The 27,717-nt window shown below is 29.7% G+C and overlaps 1 protein-coding gene and 1 long non-coding RNA gene across 4 annotated transcripts in view; one reads left to right on the top strand and one right to left on the bottom strand.

The window, feature by feature from the left end:
* Positions 1-27,274, bottom strand: part of LOC148273775 (BAR/IMD domain-containing adapter protein 2-like 1) — a 349,284-nt gene extending 322,010 nt beyond the window's left edge. For all 3 annotated transcript variants that reach the window (XM_088238213.1, XM_088238211.1, XM_088238212.1), the window contains exon 1: positions 26,884-27,274. The gene's annotated coding sequence lies outside the window, so the exon portion shown is untranslated. The remainder of the gene's footprint in view (positions 1-26,883) is intronic.
* On the top strand, positions 9,356-11,304 carry LOC148273776 (uncharacterized). The gene is made up of 2 exons (XR_015824474.1): positions 9,356-10,263; positions 10,342-11,304. It is a non-coding gene; the product is annotated as an uncharacterized LOC148273776 (long non-coding RNA).
* Positions 27,275-27,717: the final 443 nt, after the last annotated feature.

The following is a 27,717-nucleotide window of genomic DNA, read 5'->3' as shown; positions in this document are numbered from 1 at the left end:
TATCATTGTCCATTTAAGCATAAAGTATTTCAAAATAACAAGGTACAAAAAAGAAGCAAAAAATAATTAATTGATGAATGCTATTAGTTTTTGGAATTTCGTAGATATTTTTTTACTTATATAACGCAGAAAAGGATAAGTCAGAGTGATACTGAATAATCTTATATTTTAAAAGCATTTTGTTATGTTATACTTTTTATTCAAATAAACTTACAATTACTTGTAAACAATTGCATTCTTTGAATCAGAAATGATTTTTATACAAAGAAACCCATCCACTTTTTTTACACAGTATTGCGTGGAACGTATCCCCCGTGTCAAAAAAGGTCCTAGTGTATGCTATCGCTGTGTTCGTTGCATGCGACTACACTTTGCTTCATATATGGCCACACTGGTGATTAAACGTCAAGTTACATAAAATAAATACAAACACGCGAAACCAAACTCGATGATTTTCGTTTATAACATTATTGCAAACCTAAACATTACCCAAAACACTAGTTTGGGTTGAATTGACTAAACCGAATTAGTTTTTTTCCATTTAATAACATCAAACTATGAAATGTCAACAATAAAATTGTTTAATCAACGTCATTTGACGTTTAATTATCAGTGTAGCCATAAATAAAGCAAAGTTGCATGCAAACAATAAAAATCCCCATTTAAAATATAGTAGAAATTTTCTCTACCCCCGCGAGAAGGTTCAGAATAGCACCCTTGAACTCTGGATGAGTGTTTTCGTCTCGATGGCTAGCTTTCTTTGGTAAAAATCTTGAAAATTGAAATTAAGGGGAAAAGCCCGCCTCGTGGTAAAGTGGTTGAGGTCCTTAGATCGATTCTTGGCAGTGCGGACTTGGATATTGTTTTCAAATGTTGTTTTAACTGCTTTATATGCTGAAGCGTAGGACTGATATAACAGACGTCCGTTAAAAAAATCAGTAAGAGAGTGCTATCATATAAATCAGGTGTAGTAGATTTAAATATTTTTAATTTTACTAGAGAACTGTTGAGCATCAGTCAGTCGGCCTCGTGGTATTGTGGTCAACGCGTTTGCCTACCATGCAAGAGGTCTCGGGTTCGATTCCCGACATAGTTGACAGGAAATATTTATTTGTTTATGTCATTTTCCTGTTATTTCTGTATGATTTTTAATGGCATTGTCATATTTGTGTTTGTATACCAAAAAATTCACCAAAAACAATAAAAAAGGAATGGCCCACGCTCAGACGTTTAAGTCTTTGTGGGCATTTTTTCCAAATTTAAGGCTATGTTTATTTTTAGAATATGTATTTTTTCTCTTTTTCTCTTCTAATGTTTAATAAATATAATGTATAAAATATGTAATTTAATACATGCATAATATGCAACAGTATGGAAAAATAAACAAAAAAAAATTAATTAAAAAGGTGTTTTTAGACTAGAATATTTCTTAGTCCCTGGACTGGTACCTGAAGCGTAAGACATCATGACATCATGACTTACCTTCATGTAATAAAAATGATCAAAATATACTGCGATAAACATACCAATACAGTGCTCTATGCACTATCAGACGTGGAAAGAGAATGATGATAATGATAATGGTGTTAAACCTACTTTTTTACATAAACAAATTATACTGCATTATGTATATTTGTATATTAAAAGCATTAACTTTGTGGTCAAAATGTTTATCAAATGTTACTAAATAGCCGTACAAAACTACTTACCGACTTTTCTATCTCTACCGGTTTCGACACCTTACCTAGTAAAGTCACCTATGCCTAGTAACACACTCCTCCCTTCCTCCCCTCCCGTCTTTTCAACTATTTCTCCCACAGCATCAAACATTTTCGTAAATTCGTAAACAGAAGCATGTGTATTATCAGCATGATGGTTTGACGTTCTACAAAATAAACACCAAATCAATCCATAAAAAATATGTTTATATTTGTAATTTTGAATTCCCGCAAAAACAGTCACTGCATTGGCCATGCCCCAAATACGTCACGATTCATGTTCATCATCAACTCTGTTTCAAACCATTAAAATTTTTATAGAACATCGTCACGAATCTTGACGTCACAACTATCAATGCCGTTTTTCTAGTGACACCTTCTTTCACAATTTCTTTTTTAAAGTAAAATACGAAAACATTTCTCCACAATATCCATATTGATTTTGAAAATAGAATGTATTATTCTAAATCCATTTCATATATTTTTATCGGTTTTCGTAGTACGCGACATTTTCCTATTCCGATCAATTCTTACTGAAACCATTGACCTAAACTTCAATACGGTGTTGTAACGTAAAAACGATTTGAGATTATTTTTCCTAAAAGCTTTTGACTATCCCAAACTTTGAACGACCGCGACCAGTTCGAAAAAGTTAGATTAGTTTGAAATACGTTAAATTTGTATGGTTTAAAAACATTTTAGAAAGCTTAAAGCGTTCTGAAAAAAACATCAGGGCCCCGACTGCAATGGGAAGTTAACATTTATCTTCAATTTTATCTACAAAGTAAAATTAAGTTTTCTGTATGAAAAGCAGAATATATTTTTTCTAAACATGTTCAATTATAAGTTACCGACAAAGATACTTTAAATGTTCATGCAAATACTTTCATTTTCGTACACAAATGTCGGTTTTTCTTTATAGATAGGCAAAAAGCACCACTTGCTTACTTTAGAAGATCGCCGTCTACTATTAGACATGGGGGAGCTTTATGACATACTTAGTGGACGCCTTGATAGTCCGGCTCTTTTGTCGGAGTTATCATTAAATGTCCCCGGCTACCGCACCCGTCACACGACGAGCTCTCTATTTCATGTGCCAGCAGTTCGTACGAACTTTGCCCAGAACTCTCCACTTATACGTTTTGCTCGTGAATATAATTTGAACTTTCCCCTATTGATCCATTTGATTGTAAAAAAAATAACATTTAAAATGCGCGTCTTAAAACATACTTTTTTGCCTTATACTTAATTTCAATAATAAAGTCTTATTTTATCTTATTTTATTTTATTTTATCTCTAATTCTAAGTATTTTATATGTATTTATATTTTCGACACTTGACACTTGTGCAATATTTACACACATGTCCACCCTCATTTCAAAATAACTGGCGGCCTCCGTGGTGTAGTGGTCAAGACGCTTGACTCACAGACGGAAGGTTCCGGGTTCGATTCCCGGTGAGAACAAAAAAATTAAATGTGATTTTTCTCAAGCCTGGGTGTTCTGTGATGTAATTCACCGCTGTAATTGGGCCTCCTGGCCTGTTGTGGTGCAAGAATAAAATAAAATAATAAAAAAAATTAAAAATAACACCCACTCACCCACCCTCGCACTCGCTTACACTCACACAAACACACTAGTATGTATTGTGCTTGTATTCAATGTATTTCTGTGGATATCTCTCATTGGTTTTATTCTCTGTATATTTTATTTGTTAGATTTTTGTTACGTGTATATTACTGTTGATATCCCCAAAAAAAATAAAAATAAATTTAAAAAAAGATAACTCTGTTAACTTCCCATTGTAATCGGGGCCTAGGCTGATACATTACTATTTTTCTTTAAATTTCAAATCTTTTTTACAATGTATTTATTTATGTAAACGTATACAACATACGTAATATATCTGTGTGTACATCATAATATGTCTCGACACGGATTGTGCCCAGTGAGGTGTTCAAATAGAAAAAAACTAATAAAAGTGAAAGTATGTGAAATAAATGTGTATTAGATTTGCAAACTTTGTATATATCAACAATGTATCGACATTTTTTTGTAGAAAAGGACTGGATTCAACTTCCTAGGAAGCTTTTAATATTAACGTATTACAACAAAGATGAGAAATATTTTAGAGAAGGTAATATAGAAGTCTAGGCATCTACAGGGCTTATGACCCTGTCATTGGCTGGTTTGAGTAGCCTGTAGATGCCTAGACTTCTATTTTACTTTCTCTAAAATGTTATTCATGTATGTTGTATTACCTTAATATTTGTACCTCAAAGGCATACGGATGCAAATCCAGAATTAGATGAAATGACATTTAGATTTTCGTATCTAGTTTATGATCATGTCCATTGATTTTGAAGAAATGTAAGTCTTATAATAAATAAAAAAACCAATATATTAAGATACTGCAAATAAAAATAATGCTATAAATAATTAGAAATCACTTAAAGAAAGTAAATTATTTCGGCTTTTGTTGAACATTTGACGTGTGGATTTGCATCCGTCTGACTCTGAGGTACAGATATTTATGTTTATAAAAGGCAATATTTGTGTCGTGTATACTAATAAATAAATCAAAGACGGAGAAAGATTCAAATAGGGGAATTGACAGAGTTTATGACCTGTCATTTGCTGGTTTAGTGGGCATTAAAATAACTCTTAAAGCGAAATCCAGTTTTCATCTGCAAACATTTTAATATGTTCTTAATCAAACCAACGGCAAAGAAGAAATATAAAAATTGAAATATGTTTTTAAGCGTTGCCTCGTATGAAAGTGAAATAAATATGCTAGATGAATCTCACCCACATTAAAAAAGTTCTTTAACTTCATAAAAGTCAACAAATGGAAGAATTGAAGAAATATGGATATTCAAACATTGAATTATGAATGTTACAAAGTTTGTAAAATGGCCACTTAAATCAGCCAATGATTTTTATTTATTTATTATATAAACTGCCTTAACTGATAACAACAGTTACATGAAGAAACATAAATAAAAGAAAATGAACAAAAAGAACATTTAACTAAGTAGCAAAGATAAACAAGGTCAATACAATAATGGAAAAATATATACTTATAAAAACGAAAGACATAAGACTATGTCTAGTCTGTCCAAGTCATCGGAACCATACGCATTATTCCTCGGTTACAGCAATTCCAGAAATAAGCGAGTAGCCTGTTGGCCACATGCCCGGCTATACAGTCTACAATAGCTACCCTTTGGATATATTTTTTTTATTTCGTTAACCATAGTGTTAGAACAGTGCATTATTTATTTAGTGTTTACCTTTTTGCATGAACACTTGACAAATTATTTACTATACATTATGTTTTTTTTTGTAAATTTATTAATATAGTTCAAAGTTTCTAAAATTCCACTCGTCCATATTTTTTGTAGCTGCAGGACGATTGGTTATCTTGCTTCAATATGTTAATGTTATCAACCATAAATTTTGTATATAGGGTCTAGAATTTGAACAGTCTATGCGCTTGGTAGATGCAAGACTTGTTTTAATCTAACTCTTTTTTTAGAAAAATGATTTTTTAAATGATTTTATTTTAATATCATTCAAACACTTTGCGTCATTGCCAAATTAAAACAAAACGTAAATGGGGTCCAGATTACTTACCGTCCATGCGCTTTGTAGCTGCAAGACGTGCTATAAGCTAGCTCCCATATGTTAAAATTTAAATATATCTTAATTGGAAAGGAAGAACTATAGTTCTAGTCGTCCATGCGCTCTGGAGCTGCAATACGTGCAGAAATACTTATTTATTGTACAGCGACCTTGAGGTGATTTTATTATTTAAAATGTTATTTATCTCTGTTGTAACATGTAAATCCTCTTTCTTCTTTTTTCCCATTGAGTAATCGTTTTGATTTAAAGTAATTTATTACGTTTATTTCTATTTATAAAAAATAAATATCTTTCGTTTTTCAATATTTATTTTCTATTGAATATGTTCTGTAACTTGAATTATAAAAATAAAACAATTATTTTATTGGTTGGTTGGAAGAAATTGCCATCTGGCAATAAGCCCGCCAATGTACGAATAACATTTTGTACAAAAAGTTAAATAAATAAATAAAATTTTTTTTTTTTTTTTTTAATTAAAAATAAAATAAAATAAATAAATCATCATAACTCCCTAGTGGGTGAAATCCAGTCTTTGTCCTCAAATATTTAGAAAAACTGTAAATATCGATAATATTTTGAGTCAAAAACACCCGTCCGTTATTATGGTTCTATTTTACACCCAGAACTGAAATATTTGTTCTCCTAAACACAGAAGAAAAATATCAAAAACCGAATATAATTAAAATTCTAACGTTAGCAACGAAAAAAGTATGTATTTATTAAATAAATTCCTGGAATCCCGGAAAGTGGCGTAGAAATCAAATAAAATAAAACATACGTAATAACTCAAATACTCCCTTGTAAATTATTTCTCCCTGCAAAAATTTAAGCTCGATAAAATTTCATTACATCACAAGTAATTTCTTTTGATGTTACCATCTTTTTCTTGAAAAACGAGTAAATATACACTTGAATGCCCAATACTTTATTCGTATTTAATTCAATTATCATGTTCGGAGAAAATCTCTACTGGATTTTAAATGCTTCAGTCACATAAGTTTTCGGACCTTTAAGTACTAAGACTATGATAACAGAGGACATCGTTGTCAAGACCCGATGATGCATAGAGCACTGTATTGAAATAGTTAATCTTAAGCATACGATATTTAATCCGCGTCTGCTCCTAGGCGGAGCATATGGTGTCCACAAACCCTCGTCTAGCCTCTCAGTCTGCGACCAACTCCCGTGTATCCTGTCCGATCCACGTCCCGTAGTTTAGACCTGAACTGCCGACGAACTGTCAGCCGCGAACATCCAGGACCGCAAGAACCTAATGCTTTGTAAAGTAGACTAACGTGGTTAAAGCTCTCGGGATCATCCGCAATACATGACCCAGTCAGCCATACCGGCTCCGCCTGATGACGACTATCATCGGAGATTGCTACATCCGTTGTTCTATTTATACGAAGTTACATAACAAATAGGTAAGACGCTTGGCTCACACACGAGAGTTCCCGGTTAGATTTTTAGGGAGATCATAAATTTTTTTATTTTTTTTCAAGCCTGGGTGTTTTTTCTGTTTTCTATATTTAAGCTTCTTAGCCATTTATACATTTAAAAATTACTCTTCACCTAAATTGAAAGGTTCGTTCATGTGCTCTGTAGATGCAAGACGTCTGATGATCTAGCTCCTCTCTGAAATTTAATCGGTTGCTTATAATAGTTTTAACTGTAATTAGAGGCAAGGTTTTAACCATTCTTGCGCCCTGTAGCTGCAGAACGTTTGATAATATAATTTCTATTTCCAATCTGTAAATTATATTTTAATCATTACTTTATAACCATTCGTTATATAGGTAGAGCTGCAAGATGTGTTGTAATATACGTCTTATCTTACTTTTTAATAATTTACCAAGAGAACCATTTCTATACCCATTCACTGTTCTAATTTTTTTGGCTCCTCTTTCACAGTAATAGCTACTCGATTGTGAAATAACCAACCCCATAGTCAGATACGAATATTGTATTATATCTACGGTATGTTCATATTTGATGTTTTTTTCTCAAATCAAACGGTTTAGGTAGGTTGTAAAAAATTGCCATTAGGCAATATACACGCCCTTTTTTATACGAATACATAAAACTGTGTATGTATAGATTATAAATGCACTATTCAGCGACAAGACGCGTAAGGATGTTAATTATTTAGAGCTCTTAAAAATATTTGTACACAAATACAGCTTTATAAATCACTATAAATAAACATTAATTTTTTGTTAGTTAAAGCGACATCCACTGTAAAAGACTGTAAACAAAAAGACTTATAGAAAACTACAGAAGATTGCTGCAAAACATTTTATAAATAAGTTCATTTGAAATCATCATACGGTACACATACATGCTTTGTTTTATTGAGGTAGTGATATGATTTTTTTTTTCCTATACGGATGCTTCGAATTTCCATTATTTAATTATTTGTTTAGATGGTAGATAAATTTATAGATTTAGTTAATTTTTTTTAACCATTGTAACAGTATGATTAATCAATAAGTAATAATTGAACTAAATACACCTGAATTAAATTTATCTAAAAATCTACATAACGCACAAATTAATTACTTATATCCCTAATGTACAAATAGCTTTTCGTTCGAAAAGTTGTATACCAACTAAACACAGCGTTTTTAGTCTCATTGAGTTTGAAATACGTTACTATTAATTATATTAAACATATCTACGGTTGTAATTAATAAATAGGTTCTGTTGATTATTCAAGATCAAATCTGATAAAATTTTAATATACGTGTTTAAGCAATATTTCCTCTACGGTTTTTTCTTTATTTTTTCTGACCTCGCATTTAATGTATGTAACATTGATATTTTTTATAGGAAGTGCATAACAAGACAATATGAAACAATGGCTTTTTATTCCGTGTTCGTTTTTTTGTAATTACCTTTCATTATTACATATACATCATACGAACCGGGTTGTGGTTCCGTGGTAGTATTGTGGACTAATGGACTAAAGGTTCGAGGTTCAAATCCTAATCTACTACAACTCAATTTCCATTTTTCCAGCACTAGTTATGTACGACTTTTAGGAAATGGTCTAAAAATTTAAATATTTGAGTAAATACCAAGAAATTTAGTTCTCGTATTTCTTTTCTCTAAAAAAATATTATTATATTACAATAATATAAAGCAAATCGTAGGCACCTTTTTTTAATTTATTATTTATTTAATTTTACAATACCCCCAAGAGGCATTTACAAAAATATTTCAGGTAAATACAAACATAGTTATAATTTTGAAAATAAACCAAAACCCTTTTTTTTTAAGACATGTAGAAACGAAAAAAGCATGGTGGTATGCAAATCAACAGTAAAAACTTTGCGTAATAAAAAAGAAAAAAATGTGTATGTAAGTAGTAATTAATAGTTATGTATAAAAATGTGCATAAAAAAAGAAATAATGAAAAACAGTAGGTTTACAAGAAAAATTATGAATCAAATTCTAAATTATCTTTAGTTCCCTTTAGGTTTTTAGATACGAAAAAAAAATGGTATAAAAAAATTAATACTATTATGTTTTTTTGTAAGTGAATGAAAAAATTTTAACCTGTTATCAATAATTACTCAATTTATTAATATGTAACGACTTTTTATTCGTTTTTACGCATAGTTCACATTGATCATTTATAAATATCGTAATCATTCCCTTTCCGCGCCTACTGTTGCATATGGTAATGTATTGGTACACCAACCGCAATGTGTCTTGATCATTTTCGTTACGGCAGCATCCGGGGTGTAGTGGTTAATACGCTTGCCTTACGCGCGGAAGGTTCTGGGTTCGATTCTTAGTAAGAACATGTGAAAATGTGATTTTTCAAAACCCTGGATATTCTTATTAGGAAATTACTACTGTAATTGGGTTTTCTGGCCTGTTGCGGGGCAAAATTAAATAAATTTGTAAATGCCTATCGGGCGTTTACGTGAAATAAAATATACAAAAACACTAATAAAAATATCTACACAAAAATATAAACAATATATATTTTTTTTTTTTTGACTCATGACTTAATTTTTTGACAACTATTTTGGAAATTGAACCCGAGACTGTTTGCATGGCAGGTGGACTAGCTAACATACAATGCAGACTTATTTAATATAATGAAGAAGATAGTTTCAAAAAACATGCTATGAAAAAATAGTATTAGATAGCTGTTAAATAAAGACATTGTTTGATTTTAATTAATCGGTTAGCTATATTGAGGCTTTTTTTCTTAAATTTAATCAAAGGAAATAAGGATGAAGCTTTTCCTACTTTTGGATCAAAATATTTCAGTTAATTCTTTATCAAACGTACAAAGAAACGGAAATTAGGATATTATAAAATCAAAGTATCTTTGAAGTTTTCAAGAGTATTAATTTTGCTGTTTTCAATCAAATCGTTTTAATTCTTTTTAATGATCGGTTTGTCTCTTTTGTACTTTAATTTATCAATCCTTACTTATTATTCTTGACTAACTATTGATTTATATTTTTTTTTATTTTTAGTTAAAATGTTTTATTTATACGTTATAAAGCCATACACAAGCTTTTCCGACATTGCAGCGCGAGTGAGACGTTTACTGCTTCTATACACTGGGATGGTCTGCTGAGAAAGGCTGCGAAAAAGCCCAAACGTTGTAATCAGCCGGTTGGTGGAACACTGCTGGGAATAGAGGTTGTGGAAACACTGGAATAGGACGCTTAAGTGACATTCTTTTTAATTTTTATTACCTACTTCATTTTTTTTGCACCACAACAGGCAAAAGAAGCCTAATTACAGTGGCAAATTACATCACAGAACACCCAGGCTTGAGAAAAAACACATCAGATTTTTTATGTTCTCACCGAGAATCAAACTCGGAACCTTCCGTGTGTGAGTCAGGCGTCATTTTTTTATTTTTCTCTTTAATTGTACGGTTTATTTGTTTTATAATTTTAAAATCTGTTTAATTTTCATAAAAATTATTTTCTTCTTTATGAGTGAGTCAGGCGTCATTTTTTTATTTTTCTCTTTAATTGTACGGTTTATTTGTTTTATAATTTTAAAATCTGTTTAATTTTCATAAAAATTATTTTCTTGGCTGGATTGGAATCACCCTACCTACCCAATCGAGCTGAAATAAAAAAAAAAATGTATATTCTGCTGAAATTTTAGCTTGCTATAATTACATGCGTATTTCTGTTGATCAATCCGAAACTAATGAACACAATAACATTATTACACACAATTGCCTTTCGCTATAAATCGTTTAGTTTAAAATAAAATATTGCTTTCGGTTGCCAATTATTTGAAAGCTGTCATGTTGTTGCAGCTACTGTCAAGACTGAGCTGTTGGCAACAAAAATGATATACAATTTAAACGATCGATTTTCGCGTTTATTTCGCAAGCTTTGATCATTAGCAGTTTTTTTACGATATTACCGGTCGTTACACATGTGTAGTTTTAAACTTGTATTAAGTTCAATGTAATGTGATAAATCTTTTTCTCAATACTGCATGTAGGTCTATTAATTTGTTTTATTACACATTTGAAATTTCAAAGTCAATATCTGTACCATAACCTCCATACTTCAGCAAGTCGATTTAGTTACGATTCGCCCAGGTTTAATTTCAAACCTTGACTAAGAAACAGTCGTGTGCTCAAACCGGTCGTCATATTAAATTAATTTTAATATTTTTCAAGAAAATAAATTCTAAATTTATGTTTCAAATTTTAAACATTGATTTTATTCTCTTATTAAAAAAACATGTTATATATGATAACTCGAGGAACGAATAAAAAATATTTTAAATAACTCCATCAAACGAGGGGAGGTAAATGTTTCAGACTATAAAACAAGAATCCAGGCAACGCAAGACGATCTGTATCACAAAGGATTTAAGATGTTTAATGAATTGTCAAAAAGATTAGGGATACTGGGTTAATCGCATCGTTTCTAGGAATGGCGATGATTTTTGTTTAAAACAAACATTCGTATGGATAAATAGAGTGTCATCGGAAAGCGTTTGGATTTTAAAACAATGTTTTATTTTTAAAATTTTATTATTGTTTATTTAATTTTAATTAGTTAAGGTATAACCCATTAGATCATCATTCCCTTTCCGCGCCTAATAATGCACAGGATACTGCATTGGTACACCAATCGCAGCGTATCTTGATCATTTTAGTTACATGAAAGTAAGATGAACAAGTTATAACAAGGTGTTCAAATTGTATTTGTACAACTATCGAATTTTTTAATTTTTTTAAATTTTATTGATAAACCCATACATATAAATGCCCCTTGGGCGTATTGTAAAATTAAATAAATAAATAAATAAATATATACATTCAATAAAATATTTTTACTTTTGAAATTCATATTCTTTGTAAAGTTTGTCTGAGTCTTTTGTTTAGTTCTGTCTGGTAGTTTATTGTATAATTTCAGTCCCTGGTTTATTGGTCTCGACTGTCCTTGTCTCGTTTTACAAGGTTGAATATGATTTTTTTCTGATATTTTCGTATTGTGTCCATGTTTACTTCTTTAAGTCTCAGTACTTCGTCTACAATTACATCAGTGGTTAATTTATAAATATATTTTAATAATTCTAGTTTAAGAGTTAAGTTACATTTAATTGCTTAGTTTGTTTAAAAATTTCTTTAGTTGCTGTTAGATAGGGGAGGTCATATACAAACTTTAATATTTTATTTTGCTGTATTTGTAGTCTGTTTATGTCATTTTAATTTCTTGTTCCCCGTAGTAATTGCGTTTAATATATTTTAGTGTTAACATAGGCTTTATACATTAGATTTTTTTCCGTTTTTGTAAAAAAGTTTTTTATTTTAAAAAAGACTCGATAATGTCGCCACTTTGCTAATTAAATTGTTGATATGAAAAATCCATGTCAATTGTCTGTCTATTGTTAGTTCTAAGTATTTAACATTTTCAATTTCAGTTAATTGTTCATCATTTATGTAAACATCTACTTTATGTCATTTTTTTTCTTGATTCAAAATGGATGATATTGTTTTTTTTTTTCATTAAATATAATAAGTTTGTGTTTGACCATTTAGTCAACATAGTTAGGTCTTTATTTATGTCTTTGTTTGTTAATACGTATGTTCGATTTTTATAATAATTCATTACATAACAAATAGACACAGAATAGATAATAATAATAAAGATTTTTTCAATAAACAAACTGTTTTTTTTTATCTATTGTCTTTTTTAGGTGTTTGCTTACTGAAAAAACTATCCATCAACCTATATTTCTGTTTTTTCTTAAAAGGAATAACCCGCTAAACTTTTATTTTAGAAGCTTGTCAGCAGGTGGGAAACAAAAGATGCCGAAGGAAGTTATGAGAATATACCAAAACACCCAGACAAACTGAGAAAAAAAAATCTTGGGGTTTGGTTTTTCGTAAAAAAATATCGATAAGATTAATTTCTTTTTTCAAAAAAGGAAGCTTAGCACCCAACAGTATAATATATTTTCCCCGCAAAAATTACCGTCTGACGTCATCTGTCATGTTTCGTGGGGCGTTCACGGAATTAGAAATCCCTGGCGATAATTCAATTCTGCTGATCCGGAAGAAATTTACCAACAAATCAAATCCATCATAAGGGTGGATGGGATAGCGAAAGAAATGGAAGCATTTGAGCTGAAAAAATAACAAAAAGCTTATGAAAAATCTTACGGTTTTTATGAAAACTCGACAATTTTAGGATATGTATATTTGAGAAAAAAATAAAAACATCCGAACCCAAACTCAAACTTAAGCAGTAAAATATATTTTACAGAAAGAAATTTTTCACAGTAATATCCTATTAATTTTATTATAGAACGAAAATTGTTTATAATATTATAGAAACTTTAAACATCATCATTATCATTTCCTTCCTACACCTAATGGTGCATAGGTCACTGAATTGGTTCACCAATTGCAGCGTATCATGATCATTTTTTTCATCATGAAGGTAAGATGATCATTCTCACGCTTCAGTTACCAGTCTAGGGACCATGAAATATTCTAGTGTGAAAACACCCTTTTAAATAAATATTCCATATTAACCATGTCGGAAATCGAACCCGAGACCTCTCGCATGGTAGGCAAACGCGCTGACCACTACACCACGAGGCCTCTAAACAGTCAATTTTTTTTTTGAAATGGGGTTTCATGTTATTTTATAAAACTGCGTTTTCTCTGATAAAAATTAATAAAACTCGGCAAAAATTCTTTGGAAAATATTGGCCAATTTAAATTTAATAAACTACCGGATCAACTGAAAAACGAATAGTCGAAAAGCAAATGTTAAAGTGTCGCAATTCAAAAATATTACTCAAATCTTTTTGATAGTGATAAAAATTCAAGTAATTAATAAAGATATTGTTTCCTTTTTGCGTACGGTCCCAAATAAGTTTTTTTCATAAATCCTGGGAGTATAATAGTTGGTTCATGTTTTAATAATAGTAAAAAAAAAATAACAAAATAAAAATAAATAATCAAATGTATTATTTTAACACGTACCTGCAACTTTTGGTGTAAGATACTGCATCGGTATCCGAATTATCAAAACATCATCGCCCTTGGGGTGATTTTTACAAAAATGGCGCTGTATAAATTATCCCGAAAAATACCAATAATCTTAAAAAGTTAAGAATGCTTTGTAGATGAATGTAAAATCCGAAAAGGTCTGAGAAAGACATGATACGATCAAGTCGAAAAAATTAGTAAATGTGGACATTTTAAAAGTTTATACTAAGATTATTCGGCGTGTTTGCATGAGAAGTTTAATTTATACATTAAAAACGAAAAATTATAAATTCAAATAAAAATATGAATAATAAAAATATTTTCAAACTTGTGTACTATAAATGTTTACCTTCGAATAATTGGTATACATGTTTTTTGTATTTTTATTAATTTATATCCATTTTCATTTTGTGCAAGTGAAGTTATGTATTCTTGGTACACATTTATGGTTATCTATAATTCATATTTATCCGATAATATTTTATTCTTATATTTATTTATAATAAGGTTATATTATTTTAATTAAATAATTTTGGTCTTTCAATATAGGTTTAGAACTATTTTTAATTTCAAACACTAAAAAACTCCATCTTAGAACAGGCTGAGCCATGATAAATGGAGACCAACGTAACCAGAGAACACGCCATATTAACGTCCCAATGTTCTAGTGTTGTATAGATTATGCGGTCATATTTTATTTATTGAATATATTTTATAAAGAGACACATTTTTAAACAAAAATAACGCTACGCAAAAAGCATAAAAGAAAAAGAAAACGTAATACCACTCTTAAAAAGATAATATCTTTTAAGCGTGGCGTAGCTAAATATATATATATATGCAATTTATCAATTAAATAAATATTCTCTTTGGCATTATTGCAATTGAGAAAGACAATAATTAACGGATTGGTTGAGCTTATTTATTTATTATATATATACGGCCTAAGCCAATTACAACAGTTACATGAAGAAACATAAATTCAAGAAACTGAACAAAAAGAACATAAAACTATTTAGCAAAGACAAACAAGGGCAAAACAATAATACTCGTAGTATACAATATATTAAAAAAAACGAAAGACCAAAAACTTTGAGCTAAACCATGCCAATCCAACTTCATCCCACACTGTTTTGTCGCGAAGAGATCTACGAAAAGCCGGAAGATCTATCCCAAAAAAATCCAAGTCGTGTGATGAATTGACTAATCTACACATTCTGGATATTGGGGCATAAAAACCAAAGTTGCTCTTAGAAGATTTTATAAATAGCAGATTTTGACTTCTGGTGACACGGTTGGGAACATGAAAAGAAATTGATTGCAACAGAGATGGGACATCACTTAAAGCATTAAGTATTTTGAAAATGCATATAAGGTCCATCTCAGTTCTAGGTCTCTCCAATGAAGACAGATTAAGAGACTGCTCTATTTCAAAATAATAATAATTACCCCTTTGTAATCCGAGCAACCATGCCACTTTTCTTAAAAAACGGTGTTGGACAGACTCGATATGGTCAATATGAGTCCTGTAGAATGGAGACCAAATAGGAGAAGCGTATTCTAGATGGGGTCGAACTAGTGAGCAATACAGAGTTTTTATGGTATTTATATTTTTGAAGTCCGCTGTCACTCTATTGATAAAACCGAGAAGTTTGATAGATTTGTTTAAACAAGTTTTAAGTTATCAATTAAAGGGTGAATGTGCTTATTGGTAAAAAAAAGTAACGGAAATGTACAAAGTATTTTTCGTTAATAACTTAGACGAAAATGTATATTATTATCTTTTTAACTACTAAAATGTATGTTAGTTATGATGAAATTTCAAAATGGAGCGCGAAATTCACAATTTTGATCTCTGCAAAGATTGCGCAAGTCAATTGAGTTGAAAAATTGCTATTATGGAGTATAAATGGCGGGCGTTACAAACAGGGTGAATGGCATTGTTGGCTAAAGATACTGCCTTCATATAGAGGGTAAGCAACTGAATGATATATTGCGAAATCCCTCGAGGGTTCAATCTGTACATGTCTGCAAAGATTTAAAAACATTGATAATTTTGTCTACAAAGAAATAACTGACAAAATAACAAACATAAGAATCGTTTAATTAAATAACAGTTTTTAGTAGACAAAATAATCTTACATTTTACCTAAATAATGGAATTATTTATATTAGATTAAGTTTACTTACTGACATTTTTCGATGGAACAAGTTATAATCATACTGAACAAAACTTAAAAGTTATTTTTTTATAAAACACTACTAAAACTAAAAATGAACTAAAAAAAACTCCAAACTCACTTGAAATAATCGCGTAGACTAAATAATGTTTTTCTCGATTCTGACAACAACTTTTCATTATTACGTTTGTTTTTATTATCGTATTCATAATACAATCAAAAGACAAGTGACATCTTTAGGACTGATATATTTTGTGTATATTGATGAAGTTCAGCGCTACGGGAAATAGAAAATGAAAAATGTTTTTATATGCGCGGTAAAAATTAGAGCATTTAATTGTCAAGCAAAGTTTCTCTAAAATTAATGAAAAGAAAGAAGATTTTTATCGAAATGAACTACTTTAAACGACGTCACTAATTCTCTTAAATTAACCAAATATAGAGTGATGTGATAGATTTCTTATTTTCAGGAAGCTAACTCTCCAACGAGAACAACTCACCATAGAGAACGAATGATTTCACTCGCGGAGTAATTTAAAAAAATACAAAACATTTCAAAATCATTTTTTTTTTGTCTTAATTAGTTAGTATGTTAACAAATAAAAAAATCAAAACAACATTCAACTTCCTTATTCAATAAATTGACAAATATGAACAAATTTATATGATAGAAATTGATTGTAATAATTTTTGTCAGAAAGACCTTTTAATACGGTATTTCTGGCTAAATACACTAGCTTATATAAGTTTATTTTTATGAGTTAAATTACAAATGTAATTGTTTTATTTTTTTATCAACTATATACTTAATTAGCCCAGTAAACGTTATTATAGTCAAAGTAATATAACCAGCCTAGGGTTATTCTAAATGTGCGCATTCAACTATCACTCGTTTTATTTTTTGGTATATTATAAATTTCAGTGAACATCGACCAAGAATTTTTACTAACAAACTCGGATTATCTTATTGTTTGTCTACAATAGCACAATATATGGTTCGAGTATATCACGTCGTCTTGAAACGAAAGTAGAAATGCTCACATAACTTTTACTTACACGAAATATTGCAATTACAGTTTCAATGACCGCATATCAATAAAATGTACAATTTCGCAATTTACGGTAGTCAATGCATAGTAGAACCGATTATTATATAAATAATGTTTAATCGCACACAATTTCAGCATATAATCGCATTATTTACATAACATGCCTGAAAATCGATTAAATTAGTTATAACTTCCTATTGAATAATTATTATTGACGGGATGACATTCGATATTTTGAAAGACCATTGTGACACTTTTCTAATATGCAAAATTTTGCATTTTCTATTGAACGCATCGATTATACCTTAACAGCAACAACAGAAAATATTTTAGTTTGGAAGTAGATGACAAATTAACACGAACAAAAAATACCAAAGCAGTTATAAAAAAATTAGGTTTAATTATTGGGGTAATGGGAAGAACAGAAGTCTTTGATAAAATGTCAAAAATATTGATATACAGTGGTTTCATTCCACACATTGTATATAAATTAAAAATTTGGTCGCAGTGTAGTGAACAAATGCATGACACAGTTAAAAAAACAACAAATATGACATAAAAAAATAACATTAAATTTTTATTAATATACTAGAACTACAGATTTACATAAAATAATAAAAATGCTTAATTTAGACGAATTGATTTACACAAAAAAGCAAAACGTGATATTTAAGATGAAAAACTATGTACTTCTACCTAATATTAAATTATGTTTTAACAACAAGCGTGAAATAATTTAACTTACGAACAACATTGAATCAACAGAAAAAGAAGTAGTTTTGTGTGTACAGCGATAAGTTTCACAATTCACTTTCAAAAGACTTAAAAGATATACGAAACCTTAACATACTTAAAAATCACCTTAAAAAAACTGTTATTATAGCTCATGTGACGAGTGAATCTGATGCTATTTTATCTACTTTAAATACCGTCATAATTTGATTAGGAATGTTTTTCACCAATAAAATATGTAATGTAACGTAATATGTAATTTTATGTGTAAACTAAAACGATTTGTTTTGTCATAAATAAATTTTAAATATCTAATCTTTTTATTTAATCGCTCATCTTCCTAGTCGGTCCCTCATGACGGAGGGTCGTGACCAACATATCGTATTCTCGATACTGCAGTTCTCTACTTGTCTTAGCACCCTCCACTTCTAAAATCTGCCACCAACGAAGCGCCTGTTACAGTTTTTATCTGGTCTCCAGAAAATGAGAAACCTCCATTGTATCCATCTTTTCTCGACGCAACCGATCACAGCAAGCTTCTCCAGGTAATCCTCTCTCCTCAAAAGGTCACTAAAATATCGGAGAGCTCATCTGAGGCATATGGTCGAGAAACTGTCTGTCAGCTTCAGTTTCTAAAGAATGGAAGTGTTAATGGGTCTGGCTGTTCAGAAAAATTATAACATACGCTTCCTTCACCATATCTTGAAGCATTAATTGAATCAAATCATGTTTGGTCTCAGTTCGCCACAAGTAAATAATTTTCTTTATATTTTTTCTATTCAAATCTCTCGCAAATACACCTTAGGTGACCAATCTAAAATGAAATATTATATTTAACTTAGGAACGTCTTACCCCTAACCTAACCTAACCTAAATAAAATGTAAAATATACTTACATTACATGTTTTGAACAGTTTTATAGTTTATATAAAACAAATTAATTATTGTACAGTATTTAGTTGTCACGTTTACACATTAACCTACCTTTTATTACACTTGTTATTTTGTTGTATTAACATTTTATTTACCTGTAATTTTTTGCAACAAAAACACGTCCTACTTTTCTCTGTATTTTATTGTTATGACTCATATTCCGGGCTACATTTACACGCTACGTTGAGTAATATTGTGTGTATTTATTAAAAAAAAAAAATTGAAACATAATGGAACATAAAATAATGATTGTGATATATAGTGTAAATGGTTTCATCGTGAACATGTTTTTAGAGGTAAAAAAAATTATTAAGTTTAGGCACAAACAAGGCTTTTAATCCCGCTATCAGCTGGTTTAAAGTCATAAAAAATTACGTCTCTGGTCAAAATCTTTTGGGGGTAATCGTTCAGTGTACGATTTTCTCGCGACGTGTTTGTCAAAATTTAATGTTAAATGAGTGAAATTGTATCTGTAAGCATTATTAAATTCACACTCCAGCGCTTCCTGCATACCACAGCAGTGCAAGAATCACGTTTTCAATTTGGTTGCATAACTCTTTCTCCGAGAACGAAATATTGCAAGATTTTATATCCAAAATTGTGCCAGCGTAAATCTTAAATACAATAAAATTTCGTAGCCATCTTGTGTCTTCTATCCACAAACAATGAAGTTTCTACAATACTTGATTGTGCATCTCAGAATATATTGAGTTCTGAATACGGTTTGTGATACATTGCGTTTGTGGTTTAAAGAAAATAATCGATAGAAATAGCTTAGCGTAGGACAAAACCATATTAATTGAATCGATACTATTTTGTGTATTTTCAGGATGTTTTGTATTAGAACGTATTATATTAATATACACGTTTTTTTTAAATGATTATATTGTGATATCGGCCCTACACTTTTCAGCTATTGAGAAGAAATAAAATTATATAATTTTCGTTCAAAGCATTAACTTTGGGGTAATTTTTTTTAATTAATGTTAGTAAATATTAGTATTATGTTAGTGTGGTGAGCCTCCTGACGAAGAGGCGGGTACATCTCGAAACCGGTAGGCATAAAAATCGTGTTAAGTGTTTAAACACTAATATTTACTTACATTAATGAAATAAAATTGTATTTTATATTTTTATGCAACTCATAACGTGTTAACATTGGTAAAATATTAATTCCGTCGGATAAACGAAGTGAATTTTTAAATATATTCAACTAAATATATAAGTTAACAAAGGATACAAACCTTCTTGCAGTACTGTTCTTTTATTTTCTTATTTAACATTTTTTTTTTATCTTTATTATGTAACATATTTTATCATTGTATTTTTTGTGAAAAACCTAATCTAAATCTATGTACTATTTTTTATGTAACATTTGTTGTTTTTCGTACTAAAAACAAAATAAAATAAAGGATTTTTTTTATGTATTATTTAAACTGAAATATTTCTTATCTTAATTCATATTTAACACAAGATTTTGGTTAAAAAACTATTTATTATTTTGATTGATTCTATGAAATGAAATAAAGTTATACTAGTATTGGTTATTTCGACAGATACATAATTTTTTTTCATGTATTCAGATTATTTTAATTTTTTTGCCCCACAACATGCCAGGAGGCCCAATTATAGTGATATAAGGCATGCATGAAAAAATGTATGAATGGCAGGAAGGCGAAAGCGATGTCTGTGCATAGTCAGGGAAGTGTAGCGATCTATCCTCTCTTCCTACTCCTCTTTGTACGTCTGTTGTGTATAATAGCCGTTTTCCCTCATTAGGGCATTATTTACATTGCCGTCCTGTCTTCGCCTCTAATAGATATTTACGTATTTAAAACGAATTAATTGTGTTACGAAAACGAATTCAATGGCTGTCGTTGAATGAGCATCAATCTCATTTTAAAGTTCAGTATTTTTAGTAGTGCTAAGACTCGAATGATAACATAAAGATTTTATATTACATAATGTTTAAAGTATTATAGCGTTAACGAGTTCGTTGCACTAGCGAAGATGAAGACTTTCGATCAAGATGAACTTTATGATTACCTCAATACCCTTGTACAATCGTTTTAATTGGATAGTGTAAAATAGCACAGATAGTTTACGTATATTAATTTGAATTATAAAAAATAATTAGGTAAATTGTAACGGATTCGATTCATGTCCAGGCAGACGAAATACAGTGGTTTGTGTAATAGTATCATAATTTGTACCTTTTACATTATTTTTATATAACTTTTCTCTTTTTTGATTCATAAAATTAAAATATATCTTGTTTCTGTTTATTTATTTTTTATTACTGTAAAAAAATATAGGTATTTTTATTTTATTTGCAACTTCAAAGCGCCTAACATTTCTTAATTGTTAAATTGCTTTTATTTTGATACCGATAATGTACTTAATCAATAGCTTACACTACTGTGGAAAATTTGACTGTTTTCACAATTTTCGTTTATACCTATTTATTCTTATTTTCGTATGTAATATATATAAAAACTGTTGCTTTTTTCCCAAATAAAAATAAATAAATTATTCTAAAAGAGTATTTTCGTCTTGATGACTACTCTCAGGTCAAAATCTTAAAAGAGGTAACGGAGTATTGATAAGTCCGCATCTAATGTAAGGTTTTGCGTTTTTGCCTACCATGCTTGAGGTCCCGGGTTCGATTCCCGGCAACGTGCATATTTCAAGATTTTTTCGAGATAGGCTGATTTATCAGCAGAAACGAAGATTAATTAATTTAAAAAAAAATAAAAAATACCCGTTAGGGTTGTATAAACATATTATAAGGTCAAGTTATGTTATATCTTGTCTGGTAAGTGAAGTCATCGTTTGTTTTTTAATGTTGATTTAAAATTTCTACCCAAAATAATTTTTCAAATAGTTAGGTAAGTAACTGTAGTAAAGCTCATTTTATACTACGAGTATTTTTAACAGTCCCCCGTTTGTCTTTCAATAATAGTTCATAGATCCTTTGGATGGATGCCTAGACTTCCATTTTCCCTTCTCTGAATTTTGTTGTATAATTTTAATATTAATAGCTCCCTGGGAGTTGAATCCAGTTCTTGTCTACAAAAATTTGGAGAAACTCAAAAAATTGTTGATTTTGATACATTTTAACATTATTTATTTATTTATTTTCATTTTTTATTTAATTTAACAATACGCCCAAGGGGCATTTATACTATAGATAATAATATAATATTTGTTAAATTAATTTCAGAAAGAGATAAGATAATAATAATACACATCAAAAACAGAGAAAAAATTCCATGAAAAATAAAGTTTTATTACGACATTAATAGTTAGTTTTAAACAGTGCGTTTAAGAACGTTTTAATATGAATATTTGTTGTATTAAAAATGTCTATATCACAAGCAAATTTGTTGGCTAAGGAATGTAAACGCGGAATCGGAGTGGCGTGCATAGGGTAGGATTATGAAAAAAAATATATCAGTGAAGATATTGAAAAAATATGCTACCGGGGGGACCCTAGATACCCTCCTCCCTACCTTAGACCCAGAAGGATTAAAAAGTTGACTCTGTCATATTTTAAATAAAACATTAAAATTTAATGCGGAAAAAATATTAAAGCCGTATTTTTCTATTACATGTAATTAAAGTAATTCATATTGAAGTAATTCGTACCAAGTGAAATTTATTTGAATGATGCTTTATCATATTGTCGTTATTTGAAGGCAAAAGTTCAATGATTTTATGCCAGATCAGCATTATACAAGCCATTATTACCAAAACTTTCCCAGTTGGAAACTAACTCATAAATGAATGCATTGTACTTGATCGTAAATCGTAAATACTAACCAGTAAACCACGGAGCAAACACATGAAAATAAACTGTATATGAATTATATTTTGAATGTGTACGTTCATTATGACGGTATGTTTATGATAATATTATGTATGTGCGTAAAAATATATTTCTCTTTCAAAAAAATAGCGACAATCATAATCATAATACTAAAAATAAAGACAAATTAGTCATCCCAAAATTAATGTTAAGTAAGGTAAGCGCATCGTTTAAGGGGCACTGCGTACGCTTCTGCAATAGAATACCCGACAATGTCCTAATTATGACAGGCAATAAATTCAAAATTTTCATAAAAAGCGTATTTTAAAAAAATGCATTTTATGGACGTAATGAGTACATGGAAGATAGCATTATATGGAACTAATAGTATTATTTTATTTGAGTTAGTTTATTTGATTATTTCTGGAATGTGTAGTTATTTATTGAAACCTGCCTATTTCTTTGTGTTGTTTTGTTTATTTATTTATATACTGACTTTCAATAAGCGTATAAGTTATAACTTTATTGAAGAAAAACTAAAAATGGAATTTATCGTTATTGATAATATATCTTTAGAACATTATTTCCAAATGTTTTTAGACAAGGATCGGATTTCATCCCCTAGAGAGTTATCAAGATTAACAACAATTCATGAAAAATGGACGGTTGACAGGTCATAAGACTTGTAAACGCCTTATTTTCAGAACTACGTTTTCCACTTTTGTTAGATTTTCGGGTTTAGATAAAAAACCGATTCCAGAAAATTGTAAAGGAAATATTGTATTTTGTAATTTTGGTATCATTTTCTTTATCAGTAATTTGATGGAAAAATTTCATATTCGTAGTCTCTACGGAAAAACATTGAAAGTAATATATTTAGAAGCCGTATTAATATGTTTATATTTATTTGATAGTTATAGGTCCAATTAAATTATTTGCTTTTTTTAAGGTATCCATTTTGAAATGAACTAGACTAGAGAGCAATGAGATTCTAAAGATTAACAAAAATATTAAAACATAAAATCTAATAAAACATGATTAAAATACAAATTAAAATCACCACCATCATTTTCCTTTCTGCATCCAGTAGACCATAGGGCACTGCATCGGAACATTACTTGAAACGTATTTCGTCCACCTCTTACGTGATAAGTTTTACCCTGAGACAGTCAAGGACAATGAAATGTTGCAGTTTAAACAACCTTTAAATTCAATATTTCGTATCTACTCCGCCATAATTAGAACCCTGGACCTCAAGCTATGGTGTCGCATTTATCCCCACTTGATTTTCTTACCCAGCATTTTTACCTGAGAGCAGCCTTTGAGCCTAAATACGAGTGCCAGGATTCTTGTTGTATTTAACATACAGAACTGTATTCTTAATCCGCACAGACAAAGACAAATAAATAAAAATACAATAAAAACTACAATTGTTTTTCAATTCTGAGAAATAGTAAATTAACATACACTTCATTGAAAATTATTTCCAAATTAAATTATTTAATCAAAAAACAAAAACTTTTTTTTAAGGCAAAACTAAAAAAAACCGCCATGGTGCCTATTTTGATAATGAAAATGTACTTCTTAAATGTAAAATGAATAAAGTAATGTTGTAACATTTTTTGCTGCAAGTACTCATTGGCGCACAAAAAATTGCAAAGAGTGAGTGAACGAGATGATTTGATAAAAAAAAAATTGAATAATAAATTATTGCTTAATGATGAGTCTCTTAGAGATTAATGTTCTTAATTTATATTTTTTGCTGGTGTTTGATTTCTAATGTTTCTAGTAAATAAAGGTAGAAAATTATAAATTATAAAGTCTTAGTAATACTTAAGCTATAATACCTGAACATGTTTTTAAATAAAAAATTAGAATAAAATTTACCTTAACTTTTAAAAGGTTTAAAATAAAATTTAACCTTAATTTTTTTTAATGTTTTTTTATTAATAGCCGTACCTGCACTTCCAAGTTAACCCTTTATAAATAAATATACCATCAGAATTGAGGTATTTATTTTCTAATATTTGGCTTTAAGTCTTATATCACAAAAGTATATTTGCAGAACACTGGTTGATCAGTCTTATCTTCGGCTTTTTCAAATGTAATAAATTTGTAAGATAGGTATTGTCATAAGGTTTGCAAAACAAAAATCAACACAAAATATGTGACCTGTAGAGGGTCAAATGTGAAATAAATAACCATAGATTTTTTTTTTTTTTTAATAAAATAGTTTTATTTATGTATCAATGCAAACGAAATAAATGTGAAATTTAATAAAACAATGATAATATTTTCAATATAAATAATATCAATACATATTTTATTTAATTTAATATTAAGTTAATTTCTGACATCACCAAGAATATTAAAATATCATTAACTTTTCTGCCGGCACAAATTTAAAATACACATTTAATCATAATATTTACAACCACAATAAACGAAACTGAAAAAATCTTCATGTGTCTTAATTTTGTTCAATGAAGTTTGTTAATTGTTAATTATTACTGGAGTTTTTCGTAAATTAATTTAATAAAAAAATAATTTTAAATAAATTAACTATTTTTGTTGATTCTGTAACACGAAAGTGCTCGATATTTAAAGAAATACAATAAAAAATGAAATTACATAAGAGTTTTTATTATAAGAATTTCACTGTCATTTTTTCAACATAATTGTAAAAATAAACTGACAATATTCAAGGAAATCCTATCAGAAAAAAACTACCTACCCTATTAAAATAATAATCTTCATAGCATGTCGCTTACAATTTTAACTCAGGATCGAAAAAAAACGCCTGGTGGTCGTGGGTTAGATAATACTCTCATTGGATTTTTTTTTAAATTATTTTATTAGGCGTAAGTATAGCCTGTGAGCTCGCCAATACATGACAGATGACAGTAAACATAACCATAGAAAAACATAGCAGTTGAGCTCTCAGAAGTAAAGCAACGTGAATGCAGCAATACTTGAACTACATGTCAATAATATTCTAATAATAAATAATATTATTTGGCCGTACGGAACTTTAAAGCACACCTTGGTTTAATTACTAATAGTATTTTATCGGTTAGGTAGGTGTATTTAAAAAAAAATGTTGCGTACCTGAAAAAAGCACAAATAATTATGTTTTTGTAAATGATGTCAGTAGCGACACTCAGAGAGTGGCTTTGTTACGTTTTGACATTTTTTATAAGAAATTCATGGCGTAGCCGAAATACTGTTATAAAAACGAGGATGTTTTTGTTGATTGACGTTAGCAGGCGCTACCCAGGGGCGACTTTGTGACGTGAAAAATTATTTAAAAAAAGAGATTCATGGCGTAGCCGAAATATTGTAATTAAAACGAGGATGTTTTTGTTGATTGACGTTAGCAGGCGCTACCCAGGGGCGACTTCATGACGTGATGAAATTATTAATTTAAATATTTTTTTTCATTTTACATAGCGTAGCCGAGATAAGAAATTGCGTGGTGTTTTAAAATTTAACCGTGTAGGAGGCCGCCTAGTTACAATATTATTTTTGTATTTGTATAACTCCAGTTTTATAATGTTTATGTATTTATCGCAATAAGAATTAAACTAAAGATAGTTTTTACTTTTAATCGCTATCCGTTATTTAAATTATGTTTGTAACACTCAATAATATTTATTTTTCAAGTATTCAATGTTATTTTTGCATTTTAATTAATATTGTTAATATAAAGCGTATTTTTATTTATTCGAATTTACTAGACTGTTTTTATTACAAAAAATAAAAATGCATATTTCTCCATGTATTTTTCTGTTATAAACAATCTATTAAAATAATACACGTCAAATTTCCATTGTCTGTTGATTTGATTTGCAATCTTCTTTTTTTTCGATGGTTAAAAATCTAGGAAATTCAAAGACAATAAAATTTTAACTGTCATATATTGGCGAGCTCACACGCTATACATAGCCCTTTTATTATTTAAATGTTCTCTGATTTAATAGGAAGAAGTGTAGTTGAGTTTTGTTCGATTTTTCATGATTTTGTCAAATTATATTCTAAAATATACGAGAGCGAAATTACTTTTCACATAATCGATCATTTTTGATACGACTGGGTCTATTCGAACCCGGTTCTGGTGGGTACAAGTAAATAAATATATAAATAATTTTAATCATTTTTTTAAGCTACTTTTTTCATAAAATAAAAAATATATAAAACTAGTAATTTACCGCAATAAACTTTCAATTTTTTAAATCAAATTTTACTTAATTTATCAGCTGGTACATAAAATAATACATCTACGTTAATTAAGTTTTAAAAAATATAGTACTCACATGCAAAAATCCGACAAAAATTCTCCTCCTTTAATTTGGCAGTTCTAAAATGGCCACAAAATCACTGAATTATTCATGAATCACCAAATCTTATCCACAAAACACAAGATACAGGATCTATTAACTGTTGTATAGATAAAAACTTACGGAAAAACACTAACAACTATCCTAGAGCGACGCTAAAGTATTTATGAAGATAAAATATATATCGTCCCGGTGTTAATTGAAGATTAGCACTTACTGTCAGAAAAATTATCACGAGAATCACTGCGGAAGAAAATGTGAAGAATTATAGAAGTGAAGTTTGATATTTCGAATTTACGAGCTCGTTAAGTGTACCACGACGCGCGGTAGCGATACGCCCTCCCGACACGAAAGCTAACAGACGACTGAATTTGTGAGTAGTACCAACAACTTTCTAAAACTCGAAGCGTACAGCATGCAGCGAGTACTTGAATATCCAACACAGCCTAGAGCGCCTACTTTGTGGTGTTTCCTTCGAGATTCTAGTTGGAATTTACTATGCTGGTGAAGGTATGCGAAATTCACTATCGCACACGTGTTTTATCTTAGATCGATCATTGTAACATATTGTTTGTGATTTTTTAAACAATTTTAAGTGTTTTTGTTGCGGAGTTTAACTAAGGTAAAAAAGGCATTATGGAAGGCACAACACATAGAATTAAGAATAGTCCAGAAACCACATACGCACATCAAACAGAAGGCGACTAAATTACTGATAAATGAGTAGGTTTACGTTTTGACCCATTAGATTCTTTGTAGACGTCGTCAGTACGCAACTCCTAATTTGAATTCAATTATGCCGTGTTGTGT

Source organism: Micrasema longulum, unplaced genomic scaffold, assembly GCF_059751315.1.
Source record: "Micrasema longulum isolate JH-2025_06_02 unplaced genomic scaffold, ASM5975131v1 h1tg001837l, whole genome shotgun sequence".
In the NCBI taxonomy this organism is placed as follows: domain Eukaryota; kingdom Metazoa; phylum Arthropoda; class Insecta; order Trichoptera; family Brachycentridae; genus Micrasema; species Micrasema longulum.
This window is presented reverse-complemented; position numbering and strand designations above follow the sequence as displayed.